A 15190-nucleotide genomic window follows, 5' to 3' on the forward strand; every position below is an offset into this window, starting at 1 on the left:
AATGTGTTTTGATATAAAAAGAAGTTTTCGCAAAGAGGCAATCTTGTGCATTCTATAATGAAATCAGTCGGAACAGAGTGGGGTCTCGGTCTTGTTTCCAAGAGTTTATAGAGTAAATCTAGGACCTCACTTTGTGGAATGTTTGTATATAGACTCTCTATATCCATAGAGGCTAATATACTAGTTGTTGTATCAAAATGGAATCCCTCAACTTCATTTATTACAGCCGTGGTGTCCCTGATGTATGTGGACCGTTCTATGGCAAATGGTCTTACAAAAAAATCCGCATATTGTGCCAATGGTTTGAGGATTGAGTTACATCCCGAAACTATCGGGCGGCCAGGGGGATTGCTAAGGTCTTTGTGCACCTTCGGGAGCATATTTATCACTGGTATAGTTGGTGTTTTATTAACCAGGAAAGATGACTCTTTTTCATTTAGCCAGCCTCCATTGAAGCCTGTTTGGCTTAATTTAAAGATTTCAGTTGTTAGTCTTTTTGTTGGGTCACAGCTTAGTTTCTTATAGTGAGCTGTGTTAGAAAGTTGTTTCATCATTTCCTCATCATATTTAGATTTCTGCCATAGCACAATGCCTCCACCCTTATCTGCCGGCTTCAATAATGCATCTGGTAGAGTCTGTAGATTTTGTAGGGCTACTTGTTGTTCTCTTGGTAGATTAGATGTAAATCTACGTGGTGTTTTAAAGAGGTTCTCTATTTCAAGTAGTGTGGCATTTTCAAAGGTGATGATTGTAGGAAGGTACATCCTGACTATGGTTGCCCCCAACTTTTTGCCCTGTGTTTTAGCTGGTTTTGGACATAGTCGACCTGGGACCCTGCCAATCAGGACCCCAGGCCTACTGCTCTCTCTTTAAAATGGATTACATGTACCCTAGGTGCATTTACCAATTGGTACTGGGCCACCTTATCAGACCCTGTAACTCAGGGCATAGGTGTACCCAGGGCCGCCAGGGGCTGCAGCATGCATTATGCCACCCCTGGCTGGCCTCCTAAATTTGACACAACTGGCTGCATGACAGCTGGGGCGAAGTCGTGTAATCACCCTTTGCTTTAGATATAGTAGCCCTATATCTAACCACACAATGGACACCCGAGTTCCTATCAGTCACTCCTATGGCAGGCCTTGACAATCCTGAAGGCAGAGTGCGTGGGCTCGTGTGAACTGTGCTCTGGCCCGAGCCGAGCCCGGTTGCAGCTTGCGGATAAAGGACCCAATGGCTGTTCCATGATAACGCGTGCCACATCGGTAACTTCGGTGTCGCGTTATCAAGACATGTCGAGTAAGGTGTCATACGAATCGGGGTGCTGCCCTCTCACCAATTCTGGCGACGAGGTTAGCATTCCGCCCTTCTAGAGGGACACGACATGTACGTAACTGTGAACCCCGGTTAAAGTTAACGAAAGCCTCAGCTCCACAAAATGGATGCTGCCACCACAGACACGAGTCTGACCTCCTGCTGCTGGGAGTCCTTCCAGCGAGGAGCGCTTGGACAAAGGGTTTCCTGTCGAGGGCGGTGTTCGCACCGTCCCAGACAGGGTTTGTGTATTCTGGGTAGGTAGGGCTTTTGCGAGAAGGTGACTGCGGAGTGGCACCCCGGTGCTCACTACGCATCTGCCGGTTAGAACCAGTTCCAGGGGCGACAGCCCTGGCCTGGGGAAAGTCCGGCAGGGGAGAGGGGTGTAACTACCCCCCTTCCTGGTCCCACCCTTAGGGCAGGACCTAGTCATGTACCCACCCCTTTCTTTAGGATAAAGGCCGGAGCGGGGACCCTTCCAAATTAGATCATCTTTGAATCAAGAATACTTTCTACGAAAGGACTTCAAGACTCTTCTCAAGATTTCTCCCTGGTGGCTAAAGAGTAGTCACCCTGCATCAGCGGGCACCATCTAAGAACTCTGCGGTTTGATGTAAGTCCTTCCTCAAGGAATCCGACGGCCCAGCTCGACGAGAACCGGCTTCCGTGGCACCTCTGACCTCTACCCACGTCATCAGCCCAGCTGTGATCTGTGGGTGCGACGAGACCTCGAGGGACCGGCCATCATCAGAACCTGCACGCTCTTAAAACCCAGCACGACCATCGAGGTAACTCTCTGGTGAGTGCTCTGGGGTCCGAGAAGCCCCGACCCTGAGCCGCTCCAGCACCGAAGTGCAGTTTCCCAGCATCTCCACGATCTGCGTGGGGCCCTTCTGCTCGCTGCTCAGCACGTTGTCTGGTCACTAGCCGCTGGCTTGTGTCCTTCTGTGACGACATCCGAGAATCATCACTGCCGGTCTGGTTGCTCCAGACTGGCCCTTGCTTCCATCTTTTCGAGAAGCACCCCGGACCCTCCTGGTCCACTCAAGACGCCGACAGCGACATCCGTCGTGGGACAGCTCGCACCTCCACCGTGGTCGCCGACAACGCCTCCTGGTCCGTGAGACTGCAGAGCCTAGCGTCGCCCACTCACCTGGTCGAGGTGACGGCCAACCGGTGCCTTCCTGGTACCCTCTGACTACTGGCTAGTAGTACGAACCTGGTCCCCTCTGCTTTCAGGTTTCATCAATCTCCGATCCAGGCTTGGATCTCTACGAACTATTCAGCACTGGTCGCCGGCCAGCAACTCCTCTTCTTCCGGCTCCTGGCTCGTCAGCGAAGACCCCGACGCCTGTAAGACTTGTGCAGCCGCAGCCCTCGTGGCTAGGTAACTCGGCATTTCAGTGCCTGCATAGCCTCCTTACTCTAGGGTCCCGAGTCCCTCGCTTCCGACTTGCCTTAACCTTTCCGTGTCCTCGGACACTTGTTTTAACTGTGCACTTAAAGTATTTGCTAAAGAGATTTGGTTTGTGCTAAGTACCCTGTCCTCATAAAGAGTACAGGGCTGTTGTGATTATTAATAAATATACTGTTTATTTTCATAACACTTGTGTGGTGTCCTTTCACTGGGTGTTCAAGGGGTACATGTGTGGTAAACAGCTGGCTTAACGCGCCCTCTCGAGTCTTTAGCCTTAGACTGCTCGTATCCACGCTACTAGGATAGCTGGTCTATAGGTTGACTTACAACCAAACACCATAAGGGTCGTTGGAACGATACATAGCGGTCGCTAGAATAGCGAACGTTGCATATCGGGCCAACTTCTCACATTGGTGAGCAGCGGTTGGGATTTGAGCTTGCTGTTGTTTTACCACACGTATCCTAAGAATATCTTGTTGAAAGATCGCGCAAGTACTGTTAGTACATATAACTAAAGCTTAGAATACTCTGAGTTCTACTGAACCAGCTGTTGTAGCTCCTCAAGGCTTAGCACACCTTGGCTACAACTCTTAGCAAGGGATCAGTAGGAAAACACATAGTGTAGGTAGGTGCATCACTTACACCACACTAGAAACAGTATGTCGGGCCAAGGAGGAAACTCTGAGTCTCCCCTTGTGTCAGTTGACCCTCCACAGGTCATCCCTTCAGGATATACTGTGCTGAGCTTCAAGGAGTTAAGACGATTGTGTCACTCCCGGAAGATTCAGCAGGGGTCTAACCCCACAACGTCCTTTCTGATTGGTCTCTTGGAGACTTATGATGCCAGGAGAGCTGAGAAACTTCGTAGCTCTTCTAATCCAGAAGGAGACATGCCTCCCCTCGAGGGAACCCGAGATGATCCTGACCTCCTCCACCTCGTAACTGAGAACGAAGAGGGAGAGGAGGACGAGGATGAGGATCTCTCTGGGGACGAGGCAGATAAGGGACAGGTAGAAGTCGTCAGACTAACACGGTCCAACTTAAGCAGACACGATAGTGGTACTGGGGGAACCCCGGCGCTACTGTCGGTTCCGCTTAACCTGGGGAATGGACGAGCCCGATCTCTGTCAAGAGACTCTGGCAGATCCCTTCATACCAACGGCTCTCACAACTCTTCTCAAAGAGGGATGACGTCCCCTCAGAGGAGAGTGTACGAAGCTAAGGAAAGGACAGCTAATCTGAGGATCGAAAGGGAAGAACTTGCCCTGGCCAAAGAAAGGCTTGCCTTTGCTAGAGAGCAACAGTTAAGTGGGGTAGTCCCCACTGGTGGCAGCAATGTACCTAGTAATAGGGAAAAGAGTTTCGATACGAAACACCTTGGGAAGATAGTGCCCCCCTTTAAACAAGGGGACGACATCCACAAATGGATTACTGCTTTGGAGAGGGCCTGCACTGTGCAAGGCGTTCCCCAGAGTCAGTGGGCAGCTATCTTGTGGCTCTCCTTTGAAGGAAAAGGAAGAGACAAGCTCCTCACCACAAGGGTAGAGGACGCTAATAATTACCAAGTCTTGAAGAATACACTCGTTGAAGGGTTCGGCCTAACCACTGAGCAGTACAGGGTGCTGTTCAGGGATACCCAGAAAACGCAGGCTCAAGATTGGTCTGACTTTGTCGATTGTGCCACTAAGGCTTTTGAAGGCTGGCTACTGGGTAGTAAGGTTACTGATTTTAAAGGATTGTATAATCTAATTATAAGGGAGCAAATCTTAAATAATTGTCAGAACCAGTTATTACACCAGCACCTGGTAGACTCTGATCTGACCTCTCCACAGGAATTGGGTAAGAGGGCAGACAAATGGGTCAGAACCAGGGTTAGGCCTAAAAACCAGGGTGGTGACCAGAAAAAGGAATCGACCAAGCCTCAAGAGAAGGGTGGGGATAAATCCACAGAGAAGACTTCCCAAGGGCCCCAAAACTCCAACAAGGGTGGTGGGTCCCAGAACACTCCTTCCGAACAGAAGAAACCTTATTGCCATACCTGTAAACAGGTGGGCCATTACAAAAGTGATGCCAAGTGCCCTAAAAATAGCAATAAGGAAAACATACCCCCAAGTAATACTCCTAGACCTCCTGTTACCACTAGTGGTAATCCCCCAGGTGGTGGGAGTGCCCCCAAGAATGTGGTGGGCATTACTTTGGGAAATCAGGAGGACTATGGCCTAGCCAGGTTCCCTGACCACACTCTTGTCTGTGAGACTGGCATGGGGTTTGCCAACTTCACTACTGGACCCCACATTTTGGGCAAGTATAGACAAGAAGTTTTAGTGAATGGTCAGAAAGTTGAGGCATTCAGAGACACAGGGGCCAGCCTCACCATGGTGAGTGACCATCTGGTCCCCTCTGCTCAACTGACCCCTGGTTTTACTTATCAGATGACGGACATTCATGGAATGAAGAGAAGGCATCCCATGGCAGTAGTCAAGCTCAGCTGGGGTAATGTCACAGGGCCCATGAGAGTGGCAGTGACAGATAACCTACCTGTAGATTGCTTACTGGGGAATGACCTGGAACTCTCAGCATGGGCTGAGGTGGAGCAGGAAACTCATTCCAGAATGATAGGCCTATCCAGACAGGTTAGTGGGGCAGTAATAGCTACAGCCCCAGTCCAAGCACCATTCCTCCCTGAAAAGGTTGGAAGGGCAGTGGTAGCCACTGCCCAGGCTCAGACAGACTTTCCAGAGCAGGATAGGAGAGCTGTGACAGTCACAGCCCAAACACAGACTGAGTGCCCTCCTGAAAAGGTTGGCAAGGTTGAAATGGTCTCAGCCTCTACTCAGACCGATAGTGAGGTTGTGAAGCCTGAAACAATGGATCACTCCACTCAAACAGAGAGCATTGAGGAGGAAGAAAAGTCTTCCCCCTCCCAGACACTAGGTGAGAGCCAGCCTCCTCAGGGAACTGACTCTACCCCTGTTGAAGGAACTGCCCCAGAGGTAGTCAGGCCTAGCCTGGCAGAGCCCCTGATGGCAGTGGACCCTTCCCAGGTGGGACCCAGTCTGGAGCAGGTAACCTGCACCTCTCTACCCTGCCTCAGTCAGCCCAGGGCTGAAGAGATCAGGGAGGCCAGTGGTGGACCCCAAAGGGCCCCCTGTCCAAAAGAACCCCTTAATCAAAAGATTAGGATCACTGAAGCTGGTAAACCTAGCCAAGTGAAAATGAAACAGACTCCTGAGGGATCCCCCTTAAAAGTAGTTAGGGAACTCCCACAGCTGGACACTGTTGGGCACAGCCAAACATGGGGCCTAAAAACCCCAGACCTGACCTGTCCCCCCAGTAAGCCAAACAGAGGGACTCAGCCTCCAGCTTTAGGTAGCCAGAGGCTGACCCTGAGAGCTCAGTGCATCACAGCTAAAGAAAGGAAGGCACACATGATGGATGGTGATTGGAGGAAGTTGAGCCCAAAGGTAGAGGAGCCTCACTTCAGTACTCTATCCCAGCATCAGCCTTCTTCTTTCCCAAGACACACCAGAGACAGAGATTCCCTATGGTGGAGACCCTCAGATGCCCTTAGGGTGAGGGGTTGCCTAGTGGACCATGACACAGGGGGAAACCAAGCCAGAGCTGGTCCTTCCTTAAATGGCCACTTAGGTAATAGAGGCTTACCTGGACAAGGATAGCCTTATCTCCTTTCGTTTGGGGGGGGGTTGTGTAGGAAGGTACATCCTGACTATGGTTGCCCCCAACTTTTTGCCCTGTGTTTTAGCTGGTTTTGGACATAGTCGACCTGGGACCCTGCCAATCAGGACCCCAGGCCTACTGCTCTCTCTTTAAAATGGATTACATGTACCCTAGGTGCATTTACCAATTGGTACTGGGCCACCTTATCAGACCCTGTAACTCAGGGCATAGGTGTACCCAGGGCCGCCAGGGGCTGCAGCATGCATTATGCCACCCCTGGCTGGCCTCCTAAATTTGACACAACTGGCTGCATGACAGCTGGGGCGAAGTCGTGTAATCACCCTTTGCTTTAGATTAACCCTGGGCGAAGAACTACGCTCCGTTCGCGGAGTTTGCGGAGTTTCGGCAACTCCGCGCTCCGCGGAGAACGCGAAGTTGTCGAATACTTCGCAAACTGCTGCGTAGCGTAGTTCTCGCGCGCTCAATAGCATTTTCGCGTGCGCGAGGATGCTTGTCGGTAAGATCTAGTTGCCGAACATGCAGAAACGGCAATCTGGCACAGAATAACTCGCGAACACGTTAGAAGTGACCGGAAATAAGGGGACGCGAGCGGGCGGGACAAACCTCATGGGTAACTTCGCGCGCTACACATCCCGAGCATGCAGGCAATCAATCAATCAATCAGGATATTTGTATAGCGCGCTACTCACCCAGAGGGTCTCAAAGCACTTGGGGGAGGGGGGTCCGCTACTGCTCGAACAGCCATGTCTTGAGTTGCTTCCTGAAGCAGAGGTGGTCTTGGGTCAGACGGAGGTGGATGGGGAGGGAGTTCCAAGTCTTGGCTGCCAGGTAGGAGAAGGATCTTCCTCCCATGGTGGATCTTCGGATGCGTGGCACGGCGGCGAGGGCGTGGCTGGTCGATCGTAGCTGGCGGGTGGGAGTGTAGAAGGTCAGGCGGTTGTTGAGGTACCTGGGGCCCAGGTCGTGGAGGGCCTTGTGTGCGTGGGTGAGAGGTTGGAACGTGATTCTCTTGCTGACGGGGAGCCAGTGAAGGTCTCTCAGGTGTCCGGAGATGTGGCTGTGTCGGGGGATGTCCAAGATGAGTCGTGCGGAGGCGTTCTGGATGTGTTAGAGTCTTTTCTGGAGTTTGGCTGTGGTTCCGGTATAGAGGGTGTTTCCGTAGTCCAGTCGGCTTGTGACGAGTGCCTTTGTGACCGTCTTCCTGGTTTCGGTAGCGAGCCATGGGAAGATCTTTCGGAGCATGCGTAGGATGTTGAAGCATCATGATGAGACGGCGTTGACTTGTCTGGTCATCGAGAGGGAGGAGTCCAGGATGAAGCCCAGGTTGCGTGCGTGGTCCGTTGGTTTGGGTGCGCTGCCCAGGGCAGGGGGCCACCAGGAGTCGTCCCAGGCGGAGGGTGATGATCCAAGGATGAGGACTTCCGTCTTGTCTGAGTTCAGTTTCAGGCGGCTGTTCCTCATCCACTCGACTACGTCTTTCATCCCTTCGTGTAGGTTGGTTCTGGCGGTTCCTGGGTCGTTGGTGAGGGAGAGGATCAGCTGGGTGTCGTTGGCGTAGGAGATGATGTTGAGGTTGTGTTGGCGTACGATGGCTGCGAGGGGGCTCATGTAGACGTTGAAGAGGGTGGGGCTGAGTGATGATCCTTGTGGTACGCCGCATATGACTTTGGTGGCCTTGGATCTGTACGGGGGGAGGCGGACTCTCTGGGTTCTTCCGGTGAGGAACGAGATGATCCACTCCAGTGCCTTCTCTTGGATTCCGATGTTGCTGAGGCGCTGCACTAGGGTGCGGTGGCAGACCGTATTGAATGCTGCGGAGAGGTCCAGGAGGATGAAGGCCGCTGTTTCCCAGTTGTCGAGCAGGGCTCGGATGTCGTCAGTGGCTGCGATGAGGGCGGTCTCGGTGCTGTGGTTGGCGCGGAAGCCGGACTGCGAGTGGTCGAGGCTGGTTGGGCGAGCGCAATTGGTGATCCACTGTGTGAGGTTGTTGGCTGCTTGGTTGGGGTCCGTTGAGCTGGCGGGCGGGTTCTGGCTCAGTGAAGTGGTGAGCTGGTTGGTGGTGATCTTGTTCCAGTTCCTGCGGGGAACCTGTTGCGGGTGGTGGTGAGTCGTGGTCTTTCTGAAGCTGAAGTGGACGCAGCTGTGGTCTGTCCAGTGGAGTCCGGTGGAGTGGCTGAAGGAGATGTACTTGCTGGAGGAGAAGACTGGGTCAAGCGTGTGTCCGGCCTAGTGGGTGGGGGTGTTCACCAGTTGCATGAGTCCGAGGTTGGCGAGGTTGTCCAGCAGGGTGGTGGTGGTGGTGTTGTCGTTGTTGTTCTCCAGGTGGAAGTTGAGGTCCCCTAGGAGGATGTAGTCAGCGGAGGCGAGGGCGTGCTGTCTGATGAAGTCTGTGATGTCTTCGCTGAATTGTGTGCGAGGTCCTGGGGGTCTGTAGATGAGGGTGCCTCTGAGTGTGGTCTTGGGGTCGGTGTGTATCTGGAAGTGAAGATGTTAAGCGGCTGTGAGGGTGTCGTCTGAGTTGGTCGTGATGCGGATGGTGTTCTTGTGGACGATGGCGATGCCTCCTCCTGTCTCGTTGACGCGGTCTCTCCGGGTGATCTTGTATCCGTCCGGGATGGCGACGGCGATGTCGGGCGCTGAGGAGGCATTCCTCCATGTTTCCGTGAGGAAGGCGACGTCTGGAGATGTGGTGTCGAGCAGGTTCCAGAGTTCCACGGTGCTCCCGAAGATGAAAAATGGCTTGCAAATGGGTCAAGCAAGCTACTACGCATGCTCGCGGAGCTATGCGTAGTTCGCGGAGTGCAAGTACATCTTCGCGTAGCTCGCGGAGTGCGGCTACGCGAACTACGCCCAGGCTTACTTTAGATATAGTAGCCCTATATCTAACCACACAATGGACACCCGAGTTCCTATCAGTCACTCCTATGGCAGGCCTTGACAATCCTGAAGGCAGAGTGCGTGGGCTCGTGTGAACTGTGCTCTGGCCCGAGCCGAGCCCGGTTGCAGCTTGCGGATAAAGGACCCAATGGCTGTTCCATGATAACGCGTGCCACATCGGTAACTTCGGTGTCGCGTTATCAAGACATGTCGAGTAAGGTGTCATACGAATCGGGGTGCTGCCCTCTCACCAATTCTGGCGACGAGGTTAGCATTCCGCCCTTCTAGAGGGACACGACATGTACGTAACTGTGAACCCCGGTTAAAGTTAACGAAAGCCTCAGCTCCACAAAATGGATGCTGCCACCACAGACACGAGTCTGACCTCCTGCTGCTGGGAGTCCTTCCAGCGAGGAGCGCTTGGACAAAGGGTTTCCTGTCGAGGGCCGTGTTCGCACCGTCCCAGACAGGGTTTGTGTATTCTGGGTAGGTAGGGCTTTTGCGAGAAGGTGACTGCGGAGTGGCACCCCGGTGCTCACTACGCATCTGCCGGTTAGAACCAGTTCCAGGGGCGACAGCCCTGGCCTGGGGAAAGTCCGGCAGGGGAGAGGGGTGTAACTACCCCCCTTCCTGGTCCCACCCTTAGGGCAGGACCTAGTCATGTACCCACCCCTTTCTTTAGGATAAAGGCCGGAGCGGGGACCCTTCCAAATTAGATCATCTTTGAATCAAGAATACTTTCTACGAAAGGACTTCAAGACTCTTCTCAAGATTTCTCCCTGGTGGCTAAAGAGTAGTCACCCTGCATCAGCGGGCACCATCTAAGAACTCTGCGGTTTGCTGTAAGTCCTTCCTCAAGGAATCCGACGGCCCAGCTCGACGAGAACCGGCTTCCCTGGCACCTCTGACCTCTACCCACGTCATCAGCCCAGCTGTGATCTGTGGGTGCGACGAGACCTCGAGGGACCGGCCATCATCAGAACCTGCACGCTCTTAAAACCCAGCACGACCATCGAGGTAACTCTCTGGTGAGTGCTCTGGGGTCCGAGAAGCCCCGACCCTGAGCCGCTCCAGCACCGAAGTGCAGTCTCCCAGCATCTCCACGATCTGCGTGGGGCCCTTCTGCTCGCTGCTCAGCACGTTGTCTGGTCACTAGCCGCTGGCTTGTGTCCTTCTGTGACGACATCCGAGAATCATCACTGCTGGTCTGGTTGCTCCAGACTGGCCCTTGCTTCCATCTTTTCGAGAAGCACCCCGGACCCTCCTGGTCCACTCAAGACGCCGACAGCGACATCCGTCGTGGGACAGCTCGCACCTCCACCGTGGTCGCCGACAACGCCTCCTGGTCCGTGAGACTGCAGAGCCTAGCGTCGCCCACTCACCTGGTCGAGGTGACGGCCAACCGGTGCCTTCCTGGTACCCTCTGACTACTGGCTAGTAGTACGAACTTGGTCCCCTCTGCTTTCAGGTTTCATCAATCTCCGATCCAGGCTTGGATCTCTACGAACTATTCAGCACTGGTCGCCGGCCAGCAACTCCTCTTCTTCCGGCTCCTGGCTCGTCAGCGAAGACCCCAACGCCTGTAAGACTTGTGCAGCCGCAGCCCTCGTGGCTAGGTAACTCGGCATTTCAGTGCCTGCATAGCCTCCTTACTCTAGGGTCCCGATGTGAGAAGTTGGCCCGATATGCAACGTTCGCTATTCTAGCGACCGCTATGTATCGTTCCAACGACCCTTATGGTGTTTGGTTGTAAGTCAACCTATAGACCAGCTATCCTAGTAGCGTGGATACGAGCAGTCTAAGGCTAAAGACTCGAGAGGGCGCGTTAAGCCAGCTGTTTACCACACATGTACCCCTTGAACACCCAGTGAAAGGACACCACACAAGTGTTATGAAAATAAACAGTATATTTATTAAGAATCACAACAGCCCTGTACTCTTTATGAGGACAGGGTACTAAGCACAAACCAAATCTCTTTAGCAAATACTTCAAGTGCACAGTTTAAAGACAAGTGTCCGAGGACACGGAAAGGTTAAGGCAAGTCGGAAGCGAGGGACTCGGGACCCTAGAGTAAGGAGGCTATGCAGGCACCGAAATGCCGAGTTACCTAGCCACGAGGGCTGCGGCTGCACAAGTCTTACAGGCGTCGGGGTCTTCGCTGACGAGCCAGGAGCCGGAAGAAAGGAGTTGCTGGCCGGCGACCAGTGTTGAATAGTTCGTAGAGATTGATGGAACCTGAAAGCAGAGGGGACCAAGTTCGTACTACTAGCCAGTAGTCAGAGGGTACCAGGAAGGCACCAGTTGGCCGTCACCTCGACCAGGTGAGTGGGCGACGCTAGGCTCTGCAGTCTCACGGACCAGGAGGCGTTGTCGGCGACCACGGTGGAGGTGCGAGCTGTCCCACGACGGATGTCGCTGTCGGCGTCTTGAGTGGACCAGGAGGGTCCGGGGTGCTTCTCAGAAGATGGAAGCAAGGGCCAGTCTGGAGCAACCAGACCGGCAGTGTTGATTCTTGGTCGTCGTCACAGAAGGGCACAAGCCAGCGGCCAGTGACCAGACAACGTGCTGAGCAGCGAGCAGAAGGGCCCCACGCAGATCGTGGAGATGCTGGGAGGCTGCACTTCGGGGCTGGAGCGGCTCAGGGTCGGGGCTTCTCGGACCCCAGAGCACTCACCAGAGAGTTACCTCGATGGTCGTGCTGGTTTTTAAGAGCGTGCAGGTTCTGATGATGGCCGGTCCCTCGAGGTCTCGTCGCACCCACAGATCACAGCTGAGCTGATGACGTGGGTAGAGGTCAGAGGTGCCAGGGAAGCCGGTTCTCGTCGAGCTGGGCCGTCGGATTCCTTGAGGAAGGACTTACAGCAAACCGCAGAGTTCTTAGATGGTGCCTGCTGATGCAGGGTGACTACTCCTTAGCCACAAGGGAGAAATCTTAAGAAGAGTCTTGAAGTCCTTTCGTAGAAAGTATTCTTGATTCAAAGATGATCTAATTTGGAAGGGTCCCCGCTCCGGCCTTTATCCTAAAGAAAGGGGTGGGAACATGACTAGGTCCTGCCCTAAGGGTGGGACCAGGAAGGGGGGTAGTTACACCCCTCTCCCCTGCCGGACTTTCCCCAGGCCAGGGCTGTCGCCCCTGGAACTGGTTCTGACCGGCAGATGCGTAGTGCGCACCGGGGTGCCACTCCGCAGTCACCTTCTCGCAAAAGCCCTACCTACCCAGAATACACAAACCCTGTCTGGGACGGTGCGAACACCGCCCTCGACAGGAAACCCTTTGTCCAAGTGCTCCTCGCTGGAAGGACTCCCAGCAGCAGGAGGTCAGACTTGTGTCTGTGGTGGCAGCATCCATTTTGTGGAACTGAGGCCTTCGTTAACTTTAACCGGGGTTCACAGTTACGTACATGTCGTGTCCCTCTAGAAGGGCGGAATGCTAACCTCGTCGCCAGAGTTGGTGAGAGGACGGCATCCTGATTCGTATGACACCTTACTCGACATGTCTTGATAACGCGACACCGAAGTTACCGATATGGTACGCGTTATCATGGAACAGCCATTGGGTCTTGATTCCGCAAGCTGCAACCGGGCTCGGCTCGGGCCAGAGCTTAGTTCACGCGAGCCCATGCACTCTGCCTTCAGGATTGTCAAGGCCTGCCATAGGAGTGACTGATAGGGTCTCGGGTGTCCATTGGAGGGTTAGATATAGGGCTACTATATCTAGAGCAAAGGGTGATTACACGACTTTGCCCCAGCTGTCATGCAGCCAGTTGTGTCAAATTTAGGAGGCCAGTCAGGGGTGGCATAATACATGCTGCAGCCCCTGGCGGCCCTGGATACACCTGTGCCCTGGGTTACAGGGTCTGATAAGGTGGCCCAGTACCAATTGGTATATGCACCTAGGGTACATCTTGTAATTTAGAAAGAGAACAGCCAGGCTGTGGGTCTGATTGGCAGGCCCACAGCCAGAGAAAGTCGTAAACCAGTGAAACAAAAGCGAAAAATCTGGGTGATCATGGGATTGCAGACCCTACTCTCCTACATGACCCCCCCCCAAACGTCGGAACAACTAACTAACCTTGACCAGGTAAGTCTTCTTGTTCTAAGTGGAAATATCTGGAGAGCCCATCGGCATTGCCGTGATCAGTACCAGGTCTATGCTCCACTGTGAAGTCCATCCCCTGTAGGGAAATGGACCACCTAAGCAGTTTGGGGTTTTCACCCTTCATCTGATTTAGCCACAAGAGGGGCTTATGGTCGGTCTGAATCTTGAAGTGAGTGCCAAACAAGTATGGCCTCAGCTTCTTCAGGGCCCAAACCACAGCAAAGGCCTCCCTCTCAATAGCTGACCAATTCTTCTCTCTAGGGGTCAGCCGTCTACTTATAAAAGCAATGGGCTGGTCTTGACCATCAAAATTCAGTTGAGAAAGAACAGCTCCCACACCCAACTCAGAAGCATCTGTTTGGACAATGAATGGTTTGGAGTAGTCCGGACTCTTGAGGATAGGCGCCGTGCACATGGCCTGCTTTAGGTCATCGAATGCTTTTTGACAGCTCGCTGTCCACTGAACCTTTTTTGGCATTTTCTTACTTGTCAGTTCATTTAATGGTGTCACAATGGACCCATAGTTCCTGACAAACTTCCTGTAGTATCCAGTCAGGCCCAAGAAAGCTCGAACCTGAGTCTGGGTGGTTGGAGGAGCCCAGTCCCTGATGGACTGTATCTTGCTCTCCAGTGGCTGAACCTGACCTCCACCGACAAGGTGGCCCAGGTACACAACCTGTGTCTGCCCTATCTGGCACTTGGTGGCCTTGATAGTGAGACCTGCTGCTTGCAGTGCCTCTAATGTCTTCCGCAGGTGGACCAGGTGATCCTCCCAGGTGGAGCTAAAGACAGCGATATCGTCAAGATACGCCGCACAGAAGTCATCCAGCCCAGTAAGGACATGATTCACCAACCGTTGGAAGGTGGCAGGTGCATTTTTCAGACCAAAGGGCATCACCACGAACTGATAATGCCCACCAGGGGTTGAAAATGCTGTTTTAGGCTTGGCGTCCTCAGCTAACCTGATTTGCCAATACCCAGCTGTCAGGTCAAACGTACTTAAGTAGTTGGCCGAGGCCAGCCTATCAATAAGCTCGTCTGCCCTTGGTATTGGGTGGGCGTCAGTCTTAGTGACTGCATTGAGACCCCTGTAGTCTACGCAAAACCTCATCTCTCTCTTACCACCCTGGGTGTGAGGTTTCGGCACTAGAACTACGGGACTAGCCCAAGGGCTATCCGAGGGTTCAATGACTCCCAGCTCCAACATTTTCTGCACCTCACTTTTGATGCAGTCTCTGACGTGATCAGGCTGCCTGTAGATTTTACTCTTTACGGGCAGGCTGTCACCAGTGTCGACCTCGTGGGTGCACCAATCGGTCTGACTGGGTGTCAGAGAAAACAGATGTCGGAACGACTGAAGAACCTGTTTACAGTCGCTCTGTTGATGGTCGGAGAGGCTGCCGCAAAAGACAACACCATCTACCGAGCCATCGTCAGGATTCTGAGAGAGTAGGTCGGGGAGAGGGTCACTCTCCTCCTCCTGTCCCTCATCTATGGCCATGAGCAAACTCATGTCCTTCCTGTCGACATATGCTTTTAGCCTGTTGACATGAAGCACCCTGTGGGGGCTCCGGGGAGTTCCTAGGTCGACCAGGTAGGTGACCTCTCCCTTTTTCTCCAGGATTGTGTGGGGCCCGGACCATTTGTCCTTGAGTGCTGCTGGGGCCACTGGCTCCAACACCCACACCTTCTGTCCGGGCTGGTAAACAGTCAAGACAGCCTTTTGGTCATGCCAAGCTTTTTGGAGTTCTTGGCTGGCCTTAAGGTTTTCAGATGCCTTTTC

This window comes from Lissotriton vulgaris, chromosome 6 (genome assembly GCF_964263255.1).
Source record: "Lissotriton vulgaris chromosome 6, aLisVul1.2, whole genome shotgun sequence".
Lineage (NCBI taxonomy): Eukaryota > Metazoa > Chordata > Amphibia > Caudata > Salamandridae > Lissotriton > Lissotriton vulgaris.